This window comes from Drosophila obscura, unplaced genomic scaffold, assembly GCF_018151105.1.
Source record: "Drosophila obscura isolate BZ-5 IFL unplaced genomic scaffold, ASM1815110v1 contig_74, whole genome shotgun sequence".
In the NCBI taxonomy this organism is placed as follows: domain Eukaryota; kingdom Metazoa; phylum Arthropoda; class Insecta; order Diptera; family Drosophilidae; genus Drosophila; species Drosophila obscura.
In genome coordinates this window covers 401,247-421,885 of record NW_024542866.1, presented here as the reverse complement: position 1 = coordinate 421,885, position 20,639 = coordinate 401,247, and the positions used below count along the sequence as shown (strand labels likewise).

At 37.2% G+C, this 20,639-nt stretch overlaps 1 protein-coding gene across 5 annotated transcripts in view; it reads right to left on the bottom strand.

Annotated features, from left to right (window-relative positions):
• The window catches only part of LOC111075299 (neuronal acetylcholine receptor subunit alpha-7), a 161,042-nt gene extending 145,653 nt beyond the window's left edge, over positions 1-15,389 (bottom strand). The window contains exons 1-2 of one of the 5 annotated variants that reach the window (XM_041595670.1): positions 15,079-15,389; positions 14,533-14,797 (exon numbers count right to left, since the gene is read on the bottom strand). The gene's annotated coding sequence lies outside the window, so the exon portion shown is untranslated. The remainder of the gene's footprint in view (positions 1-14,532; positions 14,798-15,078) is intronic. The other 4 variants (XM_041595671.1, XM_041595672.1, XM_041595674.1 and 1 more) reach the window with 4 other exon arrangements.
• Positions 15,390-20,639: the final 5,250 nt, after the last annotated feature.

Genomic DNA, 20,639 nt, shown 5'->3' with positions numbered 1-20,639 from the left:
TGAAAACTCTCGCAGTTTCCATCGCATTTTCCATAGTATATACCTATAAGTATATATGTATATACATAAATGTGTTCCGAAGTAACGATTTCGAAAATTCAGCAAACCTGAAGGTGTATGTCGGGAAGAATAGCTTTGTGTGTGCCCCAGGAGGCACAAAATTGAGGCGACAATAATTTAACAGTGCTTTTGCCCAGGAATGCGTACTGCTTGGTAATCGTACAAACATATGCCTAAATGTGTGGCTGGATGGGGTCCCACGATTCGGGCGCCCTTTGTAAAGTGACCTTTTTTACACCCAGTGGATGCAAATCGTTATGAAGGTCACAGGCCGAACATACGCACTATTTTCGGCAGCTCTCATATTTGACTTTCCACCATTCCGAGGGGTGGCAGGAAAGAGTTCTGTGCATTGACCTTTTTCCAGCCAAGTTCTGTTATGGTTTAGTGACAGGATTTTGGTGTGCCCCTACGTATGTACATTTATATTAGGCTGTATTAGGCTATTAATTTTAATTAAGAAAATTTAAAAAAAATTTGTTTTGAATGAGTTGGATAACACTACTCGACAAAATCGAACTTTTTTTTCCTCAAGGATCCAAACCGATTTTTTCTGATAGATATGGGGATTTAAAATTTTTTAAAGAATTATGGTTTTTTTTCTATGGCAGAACTTTTTTTTGAAGAATTTTTGAAGTCTGGTATTTTTTTTAAGGTTTTTTCAGAGGTAGCAGCTCTAGTATATTACATCTGGTTGTAAAGAACTTTGCTATTTTGAAAAGATAATTAAAACAGCTATAGTTAGCCCAAACACTTTGTGATTACAGCTTGTCTGGGAAATATAAAGCATTGAAATGCAAAAATGATGATTTTTGAGCGGTATTTTTTACGAATTTAACTTTAAAAATTAAAAAGTCGAAAAAAAATTTTATCTTGTGTCCTATTTTTTTTGTATAGTATTATTTGGCATATTGGTATCGCTCCTTAAAATCTATACTTTGGAGCTAAAATTCGTTAACTAAACCTAAAATATGGAAAAAATGAACAAAAAATACCTTTTGGAAGGTTGCGAGCTCAACTGCCCATTGGGAATTGGGATCGCGATCAGGTACCAAATAAACAACCCTTGTTCGTTTGCTTTGTTCCCAATTGGCAGTTGGGCCCGCCGCCTTCAAAAAGGTATTTTTTCCATATTTTAGGTTTGGTTAACGAATTTTAGCTCCAAAGTCTCTCCATAGATTTTAAGGAGCGATACCTTAAACTACGCCAAATTAACGCACCTATACACAAAAATAGAGGACACAAGATACAATTTTTTTTCGACTTTTCTGAGTATTTTAAAGTCAAAATTTCGTAAAAAATACCGCTCAAAAATTATCATTTTTGCATTTCAATGCTTTATATTTCCCAGACGGTAAGCTGTAATCACAAAGTGTTTGGGCTTAACCTATAGCTGTTTTAATTATCTTTTCAAAATAGCAAAGTCTCTTTACAACCAGACGTAAGATACTAGAGCTATGAAAAAAAAACAAGCGCTACCTCTGAAAAAAGCTTAAAAAAAAAATACCAGTTTTCAAAAATTCTTCAAAAAAAAGTTCTGCCATAGAAAAAAAAAAATATCATCAAACCATTTCTAAGCCCCATATCTTTAAGAAAAAGTTCGTTTTGTTCCTTGAGGAAAAATCGTGTTGACTAGTGTAATTAGTGAAATCTATTGCATATATATTGATACCACTCATATCGTCATTAATCAGTAATTGGCAGTAAGAAACCTGCACAAGTTTTTGCGAACTAGTTAACTAAATATATCAGCCGCAGCTAAACTTCTTGATTTTCACTAATAATTTTTTAGCAGAAACTAAAAAAAACGACAAGGAACGTGTGAGTCGCTTCTGGGGACGCGACTCTACTTATACCCGTACTCAGTCAGTATATATGTACATTTTTGAGCTTGTAAGTCAAGGAATTGTAGTACTTACTTTAGTTTTAAATCAATTAGGTCTAAGAATTTAATTAATATTTATTTATGTAGGAGCAGATGTGTCAAAGACAAATATGATTGTATTTTCTAATATGCGAGGCGTCATCGATACTATCAACAGTCCGATAGTCGAATGGTCACACTGAAAAAAGAAGAAGAATTGGGGATGGGGACGATTTAACTAAGTAAAACTAGGTATACCTCGGGTATAAGATATAAGTTCTCGTCCCCAGAAGCGACTCACACGTTCCTTGTCGTTTTTTTAGTTTCTGTTAAAAAATTATCGATTGGTGAAATTCAAGAAGTTTAGAATTTTAGAATTTAAAAAAAATGTACATATTACATTTTTTTGCTACATCTGTTATCTACAACTACATTGTATATTTTACATCTAACATGTAGATTCTACATTTACCATTATATATTCTACATCTCCTCCGCTAGGGGTTGCTCGCGCACTGAACGCGGCATAGTGTGCGAGCGAGAAAGCGAATGAGTAGCGTGGTCGTCGACAGGAGGGGGCGGGGGAAACAACTGAAAATTAATTTCTTCATTCTGGCTATAATAATGATCCGATCTGATTCAGATTCGGCAATCTGGTATATATGGTCATTCTCTACGATAATGCGTTTTTAGTTTTATCGTATATTTACCCAAACATTTTTTTTTCTTTTCGTGGTAGCAACCCCCAAACATTAAACTAAAAACTTGAAACAAATTGTATAATTTTATTGAATAACAAAGAATAGAATTGGAAAAATTCAATTGGAAATTGAAAAAACAAAAAAATAATTTTTTGGTCGAATGTTGTCCCAGCCTAATATGTATGTATGCTTGCGCTTTCTCTTTCTTTTTTTAAATGTACGTCTGAATGAGAGAAATATCGATCCCCGTCGCAGACATGTTCATGCACTAAGAATTTTAACTATCTTTTTGAGTAAAAAATAATGAGAGCAATATTGGATAGGACATGGAAATGGACATTGACATCGGGAAATGAAACAACAGAACCAAAAGCGGTGGCGACTTGGCTCTGGAAAAACATAGAGCTCGAACACCATTAAAGTAAATGACAGAAATTGACTTGACGTGTAAGGTTCAAGATTGCAAAATTCTTCCAAACTAAGTCTATCATACTCTGGATTATGTACATGCATGGAAAAAAGCAAGCTAAACTCTGGAAAAAACATTACCAAGAAATACCATATTTTACATATGAAACAAAAACTCTACCCACAAACAAATTCATTAAATATTTATTTTTTAGCTAAAAAAATATCAGGAAAAGTGAGTTTGCTGAAAAGAATTTAGGCTGTTGCAGCGTGAAACCAATCAAATTTTTTTATAGCCTTATTAAAAAAGAGTTAAGGGGTATATTGTATTTGAGGTAAAAGTGGATGTCTGTCGTCTGTCCGCCCGTCCGTCTTGATAATCGCCTGGATCTCAGAGACTATAGGAGCTAGAGCAACCAAATTTTGTTTCCAGACTCATGTGATATCACACTGCTACAAGTGTATTTCAAAATTTCGCCCCGCCCCCTTCTATCTCCACAAAGGACGAAAATCTGTGGCAGGCACATTTTTAAAGATACGATAAAACTAAAAACGCAGTATCTACCAGACTGCCGAATATGAATCAGATCGTATCATAATTATAGCCAGAATGAAGAAATTAATTTTCAGTTGCTTCCCCCGCCTACTTCAGCCAGAGACCCGCTACACTAACTCTTTCTCGCTCGCACACTCTGCGAGCTAGCACTCTAGCGGAGGAGATGTAGAATATAAATGGTACATCTATAATCTACATGTTAGATGTAAAATATACATTGTAGATGTATATGTACATAACAGATGTAGCAAAAAAATGTACAATAAAAAATTTTTGTTTTTTAATTTTAAAATTCTAAAATATTATAAGCTCAAAAATGTATATACTGACTGAGTACGTGTATAAGTAGAGTCGCGTCCCCAGAAGCGACTCACACGTTTCTTCTCGTTGTATCTTAAAAATGGTTAGCACCACAGATTTTCTCACTTTATGAGGGCGGAGAGGCGCTGATCGTAGTTATAAAATGAACACACGTTCAGTGAGATATCACGGGAGCGGACTCCTTATGAAATGTTTTAATATATGTACATAAGTATATACGGGAAGCTAGCTGTAGACTCTGAAGTTGTTGCTAATAAGGACAACATGCGGAGACACCCATAATCTGGTGCCCAGTGTGCCGCCAAGTGGACGCGTCCATGCCGGACGCGACAGCGTGTACCGGTAAAATTGTTTTAAAAGGGTCATGTCCATCGCTCTGACGTTGCACAGTGCGGCCTTAATCCAAATGAAGTGGCAAAAGCAAACAATTTCGTGAGCGTTATAGATAATATGATATGATGCGAATATAATATAAATACTGGATAGCTTTCAAATCTGCAAGCTTCAAGTAAATCGGTTTCTGGGAGATATCAACATTTAATGACACTTTTTTCAGCTTAACCATTATTCATCTTTCAGGTGGAATAAAGATAAAGGTCCATTGTCCATAGCGTATCTCCTAAATGAAGAAACTCTTAGGTGGAAAGTACCTTAATAATAAAAAAAACTAAAAAAAAAATACGCAGAAATATGAAGGGAAATTGTGTTTGTCCTGCAGCCGAAGATTCAAACAAACTTTGTTTATTCTTAAAGGTCTTAAACCAGAGAAACCCAATCGCGTAAGATGAAATACACGGCATGGCAGAGTAATGACTTTTCCACGTTGGGTAGCTTTGGATAATACCCGTAAAATGTCAAAGTGCTATGCCAATATGCCAACCGCTTCCTTCCGAAGAAAAAGGATTCCGACTATATATGTATATATGTACATATGTGCATACGTATGTATGTACGTACATTCATACTTTTACTCGTACACTCGCACTCGCAACGCATACCCCGAAGCTGTCGGAGGGAGTTGCGTAGCCTGTAATGGCCTTGGGAATGCGGAGAACCCAGAACAAAAATGTTTCGTACTCTGAACAGTTTATGGGCCAAAGGAAGAGGGCAGGAAGAAGGGCAGTAGCTGCGGATGCAGGGGATGTTTTGGGGCCAACCTAAATAAACAATTTTACAATTTGAAAATTCCATTTATTAACCTTCTTCCCTTAATAAAATTTCAGACCTCTAGCACAAATACATGCACACACATAAGCTATAGTGCTGCTGACTCGAAAGAAGGAACCAGGTACAGCGAATAAGAAGACGAGATATGGGAGGGAATTAGACGAAGAGCAGGCAAAACAGAGAGAAAGGATAGAGATAGTATGTACTATAGAGGGAGATGGAGAGGAGAGGAGCGGAGCGCAACACAGCGACTTGCTGGAGTGGATTAATAACAGAGTCAACAAGGATAACACGCTTTAATTATGTATGTTGAGCCGAGTCGTGAGGTGCGATGTGTTTGCGGCTGAATGGCGTAAGCGGTCGAAAACATCGCCAGCCACAAATAAGCAAACAAACGAGCAGACAGCAAGCAAGATTCCAGGGAGTGCCAGGATATGCAGGTCCGCGCCATTGGAAAATCCCTTACCTTTGTTCCTCCCACATGGAAGGTAACACCAAATACTTGCAAAGTCCAGAAGCTAGAAGCTTAATCCCAGGATTTATACAATTTCGGACAATTTTTAGGTGAATTTTCAGTTCACTCCACACAAAGATTGCAGAAAATGCAGATGTTAAAGACGTTAAAGACAACTTTTCAATATATTTGCACTTTCTTCAGATCTATTATTTTCGTCCCTTAGACCTGTTAACCCTTGTCGTTTATTGCTACATTTCCGTACAACTCCAGCCATAGCTCAGTTGCTGCAGTGTGCCGACTTACAAGTCCGACTATCTCTTTTTTTTACAACATCTTATATTGCACATATGGATCGTTTTAAACAAAATGAGCAAAAAAATGATTTTATTCAAAGTAAAAATTGAACAGTTGCAGCGGATCATAAATCCGATATTGATTTTGGGGCTTATGGCGACAATAAACCCATTTTGGGCAAACAAAATTGACAAAATGTTGGCTAGGGTTGAATTTTCCGTTTTTTGGAATATTAGTTTTGGCCTGTTTAAGCAATTATGCTACATTGAATTCGAGTAAAATGTTCCAGATAGGAATAAAAACAAATCGCAATTTTAAAAAAAATTGTACACTAAAAGCTTGTAATAAAACGAGAAGGAACGTGTGAGTCGCTTCTAAAGACGCGACTCTACTTATACCCGTACTCAGTCAGTATTTACATTTTTGAGCATATGATTTTTTAGAATTTTATAATTAAGCCTAGTACTCAGATTGAAAAACTTTTTGCTAGCAAACAGATGTCATATATTTTTCGAGCGACCAGTGGTGTGACCAGAGGTGTGCACTGCATTCCGAACGGTTACACTGCTCAGACCGCTGCTTGGTTTTGTTTAAAGTTAATAAAATGCACTTCTTCGGCTGGGGCCGCTCTTCCCCAGTCACATCCTGGGCTTCCCAACATTTTATTGGCAAGTTTATTGGTGTCTGACTATCAGCAGCAGCAGATGGCGACGCCTCCCGTGCCGACCACCGTAAATGACAAATTTTTTGAAAACAATATTTGTTTTATATTTATGAAAATTAATAAAAAATAATAAATTATAATATCCATATAATTGTCATTCATATAACAATGCATTAATTAGATTATATTTGTCTTCATTATTAAAATATTTCATTTGGTTTTGTGTACTCTTATTGCAATGTTTGCTTCGTGTTTGCTGGCAAAATATATATAAAATTAATATAATTTTCGAGGTGAGGTGGGTCTAAACATACCAAAAAACAAGCAAATACTTCGGATACTTTTCCAGTATATACCGACCTTTTTATACCCGTACTCAAAAAAGAGTTAAGGGGTATATTAGATTTGTGGTAAAAGTGGCTGTGTGGAACGCAGAGAAGGAAACGTTTCCGACCCCATAAAATATATATATTCTTGATCAGCATCAATAGCCGAGTCGATATAGCCATGTCTGTCTGTCTGTCTGTCCGTCTGTCCGTCCGTCTTGTTTGACGTCTGGATCTCAGAGACTATAAAAGCTAGAGCAACCAAATTTTGTTTCCAGACTCATGTGATATCACACTACTACAAGTGTATTTCAAAATTTCGCCCCGCCCCCTTCCGCCCCCACAAAGGACGAGATCGTAGAGAATGACCATATCTACCAGACTGCCGAATCTGAATCAGATCGGATCATAATTATAGCCAGAATGAAGAAATTCATTTTCAGTTGCTTCCCCTGCCCCCTCCTGCCTACGACAACGCAACTCATTTTCCTTCTCGCTCGCACACTCTGCCGCGTTCAGTGCGCGAGCAACCCACAGACAGACATGGCTATATCGACTCGGCTATTGATGCTGATCAAGAATATATATACTTTATGGGGTCGGAAACGTTTCCTTCTCTGCGTTACACACATCCACTTTTACCACAAATCTAATATACCCCTTAACTCTTTTTTTAGTACGGGTATAAATATACAAGAAATATATTTCAATCTCGGCTAACCTGTATATTTGTAGCTGCTATTTACCTAGGAATGTTTATCCCGTGCGACAGAGGTTTCAATTAAATTTAGAAAAAGAAAAACCAGTCATATTTGAGTAAAATTAAAACCATTTAAAATGGACAACAATGCACAAAATTTGCATCAATTTTTAAAGTCAAAATTTCGTAAAAAATACCGCACAAAAATCATCATTTTTGCATTTCAATGCTTTATATTTCCCAGACAGTAAGCTGAAATCACAAAGTGTTTGGGCTAAACTTCTAGATGTTTTAATTGTCTTTCCAAAATAGCAAAGTTCTTTACAACCAGACGTTACATACTAGAGTTATGTGAAAAAAAAGCGCTACCTCTGAAAAAAGCTTTAAAAAAATGCCAGTTTTCAAAAATTCTTTAAAAAAAAGTTCTGCCATAGAAAAAAAAAAAAATATCATCAAACCATTTCTAAGCCCCAAATCTTTAAGAAAAAGTTCATTTTGTTCCTTGAGGAAAAATCGTGTTGACTAGTGTTATTATACCCATAATGAAATAACTAATTTCCTTAATAGGCTTAATCACTGTTACGCGGTCGTTCTCTCTCTCTCTCTCTCTCTTCCAGTGCATGAATAAACATTATAACAAAACTTAATAGCGGTCGCGCCTTCTCTGTTTATTTCAATTTTTTCCCACTTCGATCTTTGTACCTCCCAGACTTCACCAACAAATCAATCTATCACTTGTTCGAACAGCGATACCAGGGGATCTAGAGAGAGAGCATGCAACACTAATTGGCTCCGATACCAAATCCTGCAATGAGCGCCATGCAGCCCTAGTCTCCTTTTGAGGTTGTTGTACAGCACGGTGGAGAAGATGCCGGGGAACAACTACTGATAGAAGAATAGCCTCTGGTTAAGGCTGTCCACTCGTGAAAGAGACGTGTTGCTGCAGGCCACGGAGAACAGCTGGCATGCTCTATTTTTAAGTCACATTCTAAGTTTGGGAGCAGGTCCAGCAAAAATAAATGATAAAACCAAACCACTTTTGTCATCAGAGTCCGTTTCACGCATGAGCCCATCATTTTGGAATCTCAAGCACTTTGATACCGTCGTTCCAAAGATGTTAATTACACTAATTACACACTTTTTTTCCTTTTCGAACTAAAACAGCTTCTTTGATAGATTTGGGGCATTACAAATCTTTAATGACATTTTCTTTCTGAAGCAGAATTTGTTTTGAAAGTATTCAAAAAAATAATTTTTTTTCTGCTTATTTTTTAAAGGTATCTCTTTTTTCACATAACTTAAGTACTTTCAGTTGCTTTGCCATTCCGAAAAGCTTATAGATTCAGCTATAAGTAGACCCAAACTTTTTGTAGATTCAGCTTGCCGTCTGGGAAATACTAAGATTTCAAATGCAAAATTGGTGATTTTAGGGCGGTATTTTTTTCAAAATAAACAAAATAAAAAAAATGTAAGTGTATTTAATTTTGGAGGAATAGCGTGCGAAGGAAAGGGTGTCATATTATCAGCAAAATCATGTGCTTTATACGATGTTTTGCCACTTTAGGGTTGATCTACGTATGCATCCTCAAAAAATTCACTATTGCATTAGCATCAATGTACGATTTGGTGGGAAGCTGCAGAGAGAAACAGAGTCTGTAGAGTCATGATGCGATTATATAATTTTATCATCAGAGGAAGAGAAAAGGAGAGAGACTAAAAGGGGCCTGCCTTCGAGCAAAGAGAGGGGAGAACAAAGCCGCAACTTGACACGGAGTCAAGTAATTCGGTGCCAGTCTCCCTCGAGAAACATGCATAATAACTAAGAGCGAATTCATTTCCCGTAAATTGTAATTGTAATCAAAACAAATCTTAAATAATACCACAAATAAAGACTAAATATAATAAAACCTGTCGTCCTGGATTAATGTATAACTGAAAAACCCGGGACCACATTAATAGTACTTAAAGTAATATAAAGCTAAGGACCAAACCGATAGGAACGCTTCCACCTTTTGCGTTCATCCTGACTATCTTTACGCATTTTCATACCCAATATTTATGACTGTCCTTTAAGTTATGCGTTTTTGGACTTATTGTGTCTTCTGTGGATGACACAGATTTTCCTGATTTGAAATGACATCAGCGGGCCTGACAAACCATTTAAATACACTTGATGCAGTGGAATATCACAGGAGCATTTCCAAAAATTATATTCACTAATTCATCAGAAAATATAATGGACTTAAACTAAATTAATTCCTAGCAAAATTTCTGAACATTCGCCCCTAGGCTTCATTACAAGTAAAGCCGGTCTTGACGTAAGTCGGGACACACGTGCTGTTACACTTTTCTAAACGGTACTCAGTTTGTATATAAGCAATCGTATGGCTTATGTAAACACAATTTAGTCATCTATCCTCTTTCCACCCACTGATAAATATTATGGCGATGTCCACACCGCACATTCCGCTACATTTCTCTTTACCCACCGACCATCCAGCCGTTGTATTTCACTTCCTCCGTTAAAGGGACGTCACTGCACAAGGAAGATATAGTACAATGAGAAGTGGCGCTAGCGAGTGCGAGCTTGCTACAGGAAAAGTCATCCACGTCGAATTGTTTCTTCACTCTGGCTTTAAAAATAGTCCGACCTGATCCAGATGACTCGTCCTGGTATAAAATTAGTCATTCTCGATGATTCTTTTCAGTTGTCTCGCATCTTCCAAATTGTGTATGCCACAGATTTTCACTATTTGTGAATGTGTTTCAGTGTGATATCACAGGATTCTGGGCTCTTATAACAGTCTATAAGACTAGGCGTTGGATGGACATGCATATATCGATTCGGCTATTCATTCCAAATGAGAATATATATTTACATATATAGTACGTACTTCATGGGGTCGGAAACATTTCTTTCTGGCGGTTACATATATACATGCATCTACACAAATCGAATAAGCCCCTATACTCTTTTAGTACCGGATATAATAGAATCATAGATGGTACTTAAAATATAAAGGGAACGTACTTTATCTGTTTATGCATTGGACTATTATTGTGCTCATTAAAATGATTCCATTAAAATACACAGTTTACACAGACCGTTATTTTTTATAAACTCAAAATTTAAAGCTTTTGAGTTAAAATTTGTTTTGTGTACATATTTTACGGTCCCAAGACCACCAACCAAGTTTTATATGATTTGGAGCACTATTTCAAATAGCTGTCATATAACCGATATGGCCGACTTGCAACGAGGTGTTAGATTACACTTCGGCAAGAGTGTATTAATAAATTTGACGAGTTCTTTCACTTTTTCCTTTATTAACATACATTATATGCTTGTCATTTAAATGTTTTTGAGTGATAGTATAAAACAGTGATAGGCACGAAAACTAACGGAAAGAGCCAGGAAGAAAAAACCAAAAAAAACAACCCCCGTCGCGACGCGTCGCAGCCATGAGCCAGACAGAATGGGCGAGAAAAGTGAATACACTTTGTTGTTGCTCTGATTTTCATGTGCGTAGCCCAAGACTCATGATGTGTTGTTGCAATCTCGAGATCGCGCCTTCGAAGGATTTTTGCCGTCTCTTTGACGCCAAATTTCTGTGGCATTGTTTTTGTAAAAATTCATGGATCGCTGAACGCGAGCGACGACCGTCTGAGCCGACTTGCTGGCACCTCCCGAAAAACCTTTTGGAAAGAGCCGCGGGAGCTGAAAGAGCCACGGCGTGCCCAACTCTGGTTTAAAATATATGCTGCTGTACTACGTCTTATGAGCGGTTGTTGTTGCTCCAAACGTCTCATTAATCTGCATATTTTGGTTAATAACTAGTCATTTAAAACTCTTTGCTAATATTTGCTATGTAAAAGTACTGATCCACGAAACACAACTAAATATCTTAAGGTCATTCTAAAACTACAAATAGACAAAACACGTCACAATTGGACAAAAACACAACATAGACACAAATATTTGTAAACTTCATTTTTAAATACCTGGACAATCGTTTTGCATAGCAATCCCTTTCACTTTTGTGGAAACTTTCGACAGAAAAAGCAATCAAAGTTGTAAAATTTAACCCGCCAATTTCATACAAAACATGTACAAAATCAGCTAACTTTAACAGCGCGCTAACAGACTATGGTTGCTCCACACGTTAAAGTTAAATGTTATTTTATCTAACTAGGGTGTGTAGAAATTAAAAATAAAACGAGAAGGAACGTGTGAGTCGCTTCTGGGGACGCGACTCTACTTATACCCGTACTCAGTCAGTATATACATTTTTGAGCATATGATTTTTTAGAATTTTAGAATTTAAAAATAAATTTTACATTTTACATTTTTTTGCTACATCTGATATCTACATCTACAATGTATATTCTACATCTAATATGTAGATTATACATGTACCATTTAGATTCTACATCTCCTCCGCTAGGGGTTGCTCGCGCACTGAACGCGGCAGAGTGTGCGAGCGAGAAAGAGAATCAGTAGCGTCAGCAACGCTGGAGAAAGAGAGGGAACCAACAGAAAATTAATTTCTTCATTCTGGCTATAATTATGATCCGATCTGATTCAGATTCGGCAGTCTCGTAGATATGGTCATTCTCTACGATACTGCGTTTTTAGTTTTATCGTATCTTTAAAAATGTGCCTGCCACAGATTTTCGTCCTTTGTGTGGGCGGAAGGGGGCGGGGCGAAATTTTGAAATACACTTGTAGCAGTGTGATATCACATGAGTCTGGAAACCAAATTTGGTTGCCCTAGCTCTTATAGTCTCTGAGATCTAGGCGTCAAACAAGACGGACGGACGGACGGACAGACAGACAGACAGACAGACAGACATGGCTATATCGACTCGGCTATTGATGCTGATCAAGAATATATATACTTTATGGTGTCGGAAACGTTTCCTTCTCTGCGTTCCACACATCCACTTTTACCACAAATCTAATATACCCCTTAACTCTTTTTGAGTACGGGTATAAAAATTGTAAATGACTTTATGCCCAAAAAAAACGGAAAAAAAACCACCACCAATGGCCAGATTTCTTTTGCTTGACAATTTTTACATCTAACGAATCCTTCTCATCTGGCAAGGCCAAAATTAATCTTTAATGAGTTTTCCATGCTTGTTTTTTGAAATCGTTAGTTAATTAACTATATTCGACCGTTTAACAGACAGAGAAATAGGGGACATAAAGCGGAAAAACGACGTCGCGCCCCTCACCACCTGATAACCTGTTTCTGATTGTCCGCAACTGTTCTTTATTCCGCTACATCTCTGCGTCTCTGCCCCCACCCACTTTTCTCACAACAACACCAGCAGTTATATCTCGATTTCCTCCGCAAGGAGGAGGCGCACACTGCACGAAGAAGAGTGTGTATGAGAGAGAGAGAGATTAAGTGCGTGGAAGGGGTAGCGTAGCCACGGAAGATTTTTTGTTTATTCTAGCAATATATTCAGATAACTAAATATAAAGCTATATGTATATATTGTATAGATTCAGAAATCTTTTAGGTGTGGTCTGATTACGAAATTGGCTTGCTAAAGCTCTTAAAGTCTCTGAGATCTCGGCTATTGATGCTTATCAAGAATATATACATACATATCTACTTTATGTGGCCGGAAACGTTCTTGTGCTTGTTCTTATGTTATGGGAAATTCCACTTGAAAACGGCTTAATCTAATGCAAAATCTGCGAGGCTGCGCCCTCTATAGTACCTGCAACGGAGAAATTTAATTCCACCACAAAACAATACTGTTTGAGTGTCGGGGGTGACAGACAAGATTTCACCAATTAAAAATATAGTAAATCTAACCAATGTTCGACTAGTCGGTACTCTATAAGTTTTGCATTTAAATTCTAAATTAACACATTTAATTGATAGCAAGGGAAATGAAGTAAACACGGTTCAATAAGATTTTGAAGAAAATGAAGACAGATAAATGTGTAATGAATCCCAGATTGCATGTACATAAGTGCACCATCTGATAACATCTAATTAAAGTGGTTCCAAAGATTCAGACTGGGGCTTTTTCGCTTGCAGACGCTGTTCAAGGAGGTCGCCCAAAATCTCCAACCAACGGGAAAAAAATGGAAAAGAATTGAAATTTTAAAATTTACCTTTCAAATATGTAGCCTGCTTGTAGCTCTAATTGCAGTAAATCACCAATCTTCATAGCTCAATATACAAACATTTTTTCTTAATACATAGATATGTATATGTAAATTACATGTGGGACTATGAATAATCCAGCAACACGATCCTTTTCCTCAAGGAACAAAACGAACTTTTTCTTAAAGATTTGGGGCTTAGAAATGGTTTGATGATATATTTTTTTTTTTATGGCGCTTTTTTTGTTTTTGAAACTGGTATTTTTTTGCTTTTTTCAGGGTAGCGCTTCCAGCCAGACACGGTTGAGCTTTCTTTTTGGGTATTAACAGCAGGAGCCCAACTGGTCACCGCTGGAAATAGGAGTTTTGTGCGACTTGCTTAAACTAGGGTGTCGAAAAAAAATTTCTTGTGCCCTATTAGGTGCGTTATTTGGTCGTTTAAGGTACGCTCAGTATCGCTAAGCTGTAACACAAAGGTTTGGGCTTACTAGCGTCATTTCAGCAAGCTTCGCACCCTGAAAAGCTTAAAAAAAACCCAAAAGCGGAAACCATAATTCTTTAAAAAATTTTAAATCCCCATATCTATCAGAAAAAGTCGGTTTGGATCCTTGAGGAAAAAAAAGTTCGATTTTGTCGAGTAGTGTAGTTAGAGGCAGTGTGACTTGCTAACTTTTCTCATTTAAAAAGTTTAAAAAATGGAAAGCGGCAAACCACCATAAAGATGGCATTTCTTATGTTGCACCTGATGTATTTAATTTTAAATTTGCGTCGACAATCCTTCCATCGGATTGTAAGTGTGAGGAATGTGTAGGTGACTAAATTATTTATTCATATTAATCAAAGTCATGTCATACCGTTTAACATGTTATTAAATTGTTTTTGCTTACCAGTCGTAATATTTTCCCGCTGTGGCTGTGAAACTGTCATTGACGGTTTGATTTGTGGTTTGTATGTTACATTGTATACATATTTTCTTTAGAGAATTTATGTACTTTGTTCTCGCTCCTTTCTCGACGTCAGCTGGGACTTTTATTTTACGTAAAGAACCGGGCTAAATGTCTGACCTCAAGTGATGGTCATTTAATCCAGGACGAATGACAATCGAATTGAAAACGGAATGGTATGATTGGGATGACTAAAAACCTAACATTGCTATAATGACACAAAATCTATACAATCCCTCAAAAAAATTATTTTTATTTGGCATGTCGCTCATTGCCACTTGCATCTGTAGTGTTTTATGTTAGTGTGGACCCACGATGAACGAGCTTGAAAGCCCAACAGTAACCGAAAAAAAATTGCACGACAAAAAAAAATTGATCTGCCTGATCTCTTGTAGATACTTTATTGCGCGTCGAGAGCCCAGACTCGAAGCTATCAATGTATTCCCCTACTTCTGCAGTGCTCTGCGTATACGTATACTGGCTGCTTACTTCGCACTTCGCACGTGTCCGTGTCCTACCGCTTTCGCTGGCTGTGGGCTCCTGGTGCTGCTGCCAAAAACAGAACTGCCTTCCTACTCCTGCGGGCTTCGACCTCGACCGTTTCGTGCAAGACCACGTACTTGAATGAGAGACGGAAAAAGCGACGGAGATGCAGGCAGGCGATGCACGAGGCCACACGATTCCACAACTACTGCGACAAGAGCATTGACAGCTTAGCGACAGCGCACCAACGACGGGACGATAACCACGACTACGGAAAATGAACGACACACGATGTGCACGACTACGCAGCCTCGACTAAACTAAAAGTGAACCCGTATTCTCTTACCGTCTGACAGAGGCACGTGGCTCGGCTGTCGCTTCATTCTGGTCCTAATAGTTGGCCAGAAGCGTAAGACCGTTTACAGTGGATGCTCGAATCCTGTTACGGCGAAGCCTGCCACTGTACACTGGGCTGTTACCGTTACTGTTACTGTTACCGTTCTGTTACGAAAAGTAAACAAATAAAATCATCAAAGCTTCCCCTTTCAGAATTAAAAGTGAACTTCGTCCCACATTTGATGATTTCCCCTTAGAACTGTTATACTGTTTTCTGCAGCTGTATAACATAAACATAGCTATATACATACATAGATAGAATGGAATGGAAAAGCTCGCTTAGCTTAGAATCCTCAGTACCATGAGAATCATTAATATAGAGTCCACATGGCCTTGCAGTTTTATGGGAAAGCCGTGCTAGTCGTGTCCAGATGATATCCATTCGAACAATGATGGTTGCAAAACTAACCATAAATGGTACAATTACTACCTACACACCATTGTTTACCCTAAAGCAAAGCTTTTAAATTGCACATAGTTATGTACAGCCACCGGAATATCTTGTACTCACCATAATTTAAGCTTTGAATAGCTGGCTTTTTATACCTTTTTATGTTTATAATTTATTCCAGTAGGCGATTATTTGGCGTCAGTTTTACGTTTGACAAAGACATCATGGCTTCATAGATAAAATTGTTTGGTTTGTCTTAAAATACTCACGGTAGGAATGGAATATCCATTGGGGAACTATATATGAATTTTATGGTTTTGGCTATCAAATAAATCTATAACGAAATCAGTTGTCCTAAAAAGCTCGTCTATAAAGCTCGTTTCAGCTAGTATTTTCTAAAGATTTTATATATTTCGGTGAAATGCAATCACACCTAGAAATAAAAAAGTCAAGCCATGCTTTCCGCTTTGGAGTGGGAGTGGGAGACACGACTGTAGCTAATTTGTTCATTTTTAGGTTGATCCCAAAAAATGTATTCCGTCCTGAAAACCACCGTGTTGATAACACACACAAACGATTCTCAAAGAACCGAACCGAATTTTTACGTTCAACTTGGGGCTTAACATTTTTTAATGATTTATTTTTTTACGGCAGAATTTTTCTTAAAGAATTCTAACAAATTTGAACTTTGTTTATGCTTTGTTTGGAGATAGCGCTTCGGTTTTTTACATTACTTAATTATCTTACATCTGGTTGAAATCATCTTTGCCATTTTGAAAAGATAATAGATCCAGCTCTAAATTGAATCTAAGCCCTTTTTTGTGTCAGCTTACCGTCTGGGAATTATTAAGCTTTCTTCAAATGCAATGATGATGATTTTAGTGCGGCATTTTTGTCAACTTTTCAACATTTTTTACTTTAAAAACTAAAGAAAATTAAAAAAAAAACGAGAAGGAACGTGTGTGTCGCTTCTGGGGACGCGACTCTACTTTTATACCCGTAATCAGTCAGTATATAAATTTTTCAGATTATGATTTATGTACAATTAAAAAAAAAAATTTTTACATTTGTTTGCTACATTTGTTATCTACATCTACAATGTATATTCTACATCGTACATGTAGATTATACATGTAGCATTTAGATTCTACATCTCCTCCGCTAGAGGGTGCTCGCATACATAACGAGGTAGAGTGTGCGAGCGAGAAAGAAAATAAGTAGCGGGTCTCTTGCTGGAGGAGGCGGGGGAAGCAACTGAAAATTAATTTCTTCATTCTGGCTATAATTATGATCCGATCTGATTCAGATTCACTCGGCAGTCTGGTAGATATGGTCATTCTCTATCATACTGCGTATAGTTTTCTGGTATCTTCAAAATTTTGGCTGCCACAGATTTTCGTCCTTTGTGGTGGCAGAAGGGGCCGGGGCGAAATTTTCAAATTGATATCACATGAGTGTAGAAACAAAATTTGATTGCTCTAGCTCTTATAGTCTCTAAGATATAGGCGCTCATCAAGACGGACAGACGGACATGGATATATCGACTCGGCTATTGATGCTGATCAAGAATATATATACTTTATGGGGTCGGAAACGTTTTCCTTCTCTGCGTTACCCACATCCCCTTTTACCACAAATCTAATATACCCCTTTACTATTTTTGAGTACGGCTGTAAAAATTTAATCTTTCGGAAAAAGTCGGTTCTGTTCGAAGCGTAATTAAAAAGTTAAATTTTTTCGATGATTGTAATTTTGCGAAAAGTAAGACAAGATAAATATTGTAATTTTGTTAAATGTACAATAAAGTTTTTTGAACACATACATTTTCAAATAAATATTTCAATTTACCTCATGACCCAATACCAATATTATTAACTGTCTCTTCGAAAGATACTGATGAGCGAGAGGAGGCAAAAATATAATATAACTGGAATAAAAACTTCCAGTTCAATAGATTGGGAAAAATAAAAGCTTAGAGAACCACTAATGAAAATAAAGTATAGAACCTCGCGAACTTGATTTAATCAGGTACTAATTTCCTACAATTTGAGAATTTTACTCGAAACACTTTAGCTGTGGAAATATGCGTCAAGCTAGTGACAGATGGGTTCATTCCTTTTCTCTTTTCCATTTGTGTGGCCTCAAAAGCTTCAGGTTTCGAGCCAAGACACTTCTCGAGTATTTTATTGTTCCGACGGTAAAGCTTTTAGGCTTTGCTGTGATACCGTGCACAGTAAAAAGCAAATGGCGAAGTGATGGTGGAATTCATTCGCATACGACACAAACCACTGCGAGGGTTGATAGATATTTCTTTCCAATAAGCAAATGACTACATTTTTATGTCCAGTGTTCACAGCAGTTCCATCAAATCCATTTGCCACAAGAGAAGAACGATCCAATTGTGTCTGCTTTTCCCGAATCAATGGAAAGATGACCGATGTACTCTGAACCCGGCTCAGATATTAATGATGCATATGTACATGTATGTACTTGCATACAGCTGTGTCATGGAAATACCGCATCTTATCACACTCAAATCTATTTTTGAAAAATGTTTAGTCTGCTGTTTATTAAGAAAATCGAAAAAAGCATCGAAACTTAAATTAAAACCTACATATGTTACATGTTCTACATATTTCGTGAGGCCTAACACAGGCCGGGCATGGTTCAATAAGGTCCTGCCAACGCTTCAAAAGGATTTTAGCCAATAGTTATTGAACCTCTTGCCAAAACTTTTGTCTGGTTTTTACAGTTGCTACAATGCATTCGACATATCCCTATAAGATTTCCACTGACTAAGCTGTCGATCTTTTCCGATCTTTTAGAATACAATTTTATTAGCATCATTCAAAAGTATTTGTGTCACTGTGACACAGGCCATTCCACATGCGTTTAAATACCCGTACTCAAAAAGAGTAAAGAGGTGTATTAGATTTGTGGTAAAATTGAATGTGAGTAACGCAGAGGGTCGCAGTGGTCGTTTCCGACCACATAAAGAATTTATATTCTTGATCAACATCAATAGCCGAGTCGATAAAGCCATGTCTGTCCGTCCGTCCGTCTGTCCGTCTCGATGAGCGCATAGTTCTCAGAGACTATAACAGCTAGAGAAAAAATAAATTTTGTTTACAGACTTATGTGATATCACACTGCTACAAGTGTATTTCAAAATTTTACTCCGCCCCTTTCGCTGCCACAAAGAACGAAAATCTGTGGCAGCCACAATTTTAAAGATACCAGAGAAGTAAAAGCGTATTATCGTAGAGAATGACCATATCTACCAGATTGCCGAATCTGCATCATATCGCATCATTATTATAGCCAGAGCCAATAAATTAATTGGCAGTGGCTACCCCCACCTCCTCCGGCGCTGCTGACACTACTTATTCTCTTTCTCGCTCGCACACACTCTGCCCTTAGCAATGCGCGACCTTTCGCGGAGAAGATGTATAATCTACATTGTGTATATATAATCTACATTTTGAATGTGGAATCGACATTGTAGATGTAGATAACAGAAGTAACAAAAAAAATGTAAACTATTTTAAAGTTCCAAAAAAGTCATAATCTCACGAATCTATATACTGACTGAGTACGGGTATAAAAGAAGAGTCGCGTCCACAGAAGCAACTCACATGTTCCTTCTCGTTCTATCTTGGTTTTAAGGAATCGAAAAATGAAAACCGCATTAAAATATTTTACACAAAAAAACATAACATTAATGCCAACATTTTTTACTTTTTCCCATAGTGCACTAGCCGCTAGAAAATATATGACACTTCAAAAAATGTCATATCTAAAAAAAAGGGGTATTTTGAAACATATATGTGGCAGTGTGATATCACATGATCCTGGAAACAAAATTTGGATACTCTAGCGTTTATAGTCTCCGAGATGTGGGCGACAAACATGACGGACGGACGGACTGACAGACGGACGGACAGACAGACATGGATATATCGATTCGGCTATTGATGCTGATCAAGAATATATATACTTTATGGGGTCGGAAACGTTTCCTTCTCTGCGTTGTACACATCCAATCTTACCTAAATACAATATACCCCTTAATTTTTTTTCATTACGGTTATAATAAAACTAATTTTAGAACATTTTTACGGAATACCATTACCATTTTTTGCGCGCTTTTAAAGTCAGCTGATTCAGTGGTGCTTTAAGTTGTAAAAAAAAGTTGGAACACATTGAAAAACTTGCAGCTTGAATGTTAACTCGATCCAAAATATTAACTGAATGTGTAAATATGGAAAAAGCAGGTCACGCTATGTAGATTTATTGTTAATACATGTTTTTGGATAGTTATGTGTTTATATTGAATTGCCCAAGTGTGGTTCGAGTGTATTTTCAGCTGTATACCAACAAAAATACGTGTGTTCTGTATAATATTACTTTTGTACAGCACAACCAGTCACTAATGTTTAAGTTAGCTGTTTTTAGCCAATTAATATAAAATCAAATGGTATTAATGCTTAATAGCCTTTTCCCACACAGCACATCTATGAGGAACGATGGGAATTTTTGACAGATGGGAAACTCCGATTACCACTGACACCATCAGCCATCCACCATCCATGAAAAATAGCTGATGCACACAATTTGGTGCGACGGAAAATTGTTTTCTTTTATAATTTAAATTAATATTAATATTTTTGCAATGGTTGTGAATTTGATTCAGCACCAAAATATATTCTTGCACAATCTAATCATATTGCTGGACATGGATAATGATAATAACGTGGTCAACATTGACGAGGATAATTTT